Here is a 1,450-nt window from a genome sequence, read left to right as displayed (position 1 = left end):
CACCCATCCCGCCGCTAATCTGCTCGTGGGCGACCATCTTGGTCACGCACTATTGTGATGCGAGAGCTCCGACTGCGGCTAGCAACCATCTCTTGCTCTCGCTGATTGCAAGTGCCGCCTGTTGGGGACCGAGAGGTCGCTCCATGCTCATGGAGAGGGGGGTTTCGGCTTGCTCACCAGGTTCCATCACGCGGCGGCCCGCCTCTTACTACGCGGTCACCACGTCGAGGAGCTGCTGTAGGCGCGCCATCTGGGCGCGCTGCTCGTCGCCCTCTAGGTGGTCCAGTTCGTTTGCCGCCGCCTGGGCGGCACACAGGTTCACCATCGGGGTGGCGTAGACTGGGCGTCCAGCTCCCAGCATGCTGGCGATAGTTGTGCCGCGCTGTCGAACCGTGCCCACAGAAGGAAATATGCCCTAGAGGAAATAATAAAGTTATCATTTATATTTCCTTATATCATGATAAATGTTTATTATTCATGCTAGAATTGTATTAACCGGAAACTTAGTGCATGTATGAATACATAGACAAACAGAATGTCACTAGTATGCCTCTACTTGACTAGCTCGTTGAATCAATGATGGTTATGTTTCCTAACCATAGACATGAGTTGTCATTTGATTAATGGGATCACATCATTCGAGAATGATGTGATTGACTTGACCCATCCGTTAACTTAGCACGATGATCATTTAGTTTGTTGCTATTGCTTTCTCCATAACTTATACATGTTCCTATGACTATGAGATCATGCAACTCTCGAATACCGGAGGAACACTTAGTATGCTATCAAACGTCACAAGGTAACTGAGGGACTATAAAGATCCTCTACAGGTGTCTCCGATGGTGTTTGTTGAGTTGGCATAGATCGAGATTAGGATTTGTCACTCCGTGTATCGGAGAGGTATCTCTGGGCCCTCTTGGTAATGCACATCACTATAAGCCTTGCAAGCAATGTGACTAATGAGTTATTTACGGGATGTTGCATTACGGAACGAGTAAAGAGACTTGCCGGTAATGAGATTGAACTAGGTATTGAGATACAAACGATCGAATCTCGGGCAAGTAACATATCGATGACAAAGGGAACAACGTATGTTGTTATGAGCTTTGACCGATAAAGATCTTCGTAGGATATGCAGGAACTAATATGAGCATCAAGGTTTCGCTATTGGTTATTGACCGGAGATGAGTCTCGGTCATGTCTACATAGTTGTCGAACCCGTAGGGTCCGCACGCTTAACGTTCTGTGATGATCGGTATTATGAGTTTATGTGTTTTGATGTACCGAAGAAAGTTTGGAGTCCCGAATATGATCATGGACATGACGAGGAGTCTCGAAATGGTTGAGACATAAAGATTGATATATTGGACGGCTATATTCGGACACCGGAAGTGTTCCGGGTGATTTCGGAGAAAACCGGAGTGCCGGAGGGTTATCGGAACCCCCC

Source organism: Triticum dicoccoides, chromosome 4A, assembly GCF_002162155.2.
Source record: "Triticum dicoccoides isolate Atlit2015 ecotype Zavitan chromosome 4A, WEW_v2.0, whole genome shotgun sequence".
Classification (NCBI taxonomy): domain Eukaryota; kingdom Viridiplantae; phylum Streptophyta; class Magnoliopsida; order Poales; family Poaceae; genus Triticum; species Triticum dicoccoides.
The sequence above is the reverse complement of the archived record's forward strand: the minus strand, read 5'-3'. Positions refer to the sequence as shown.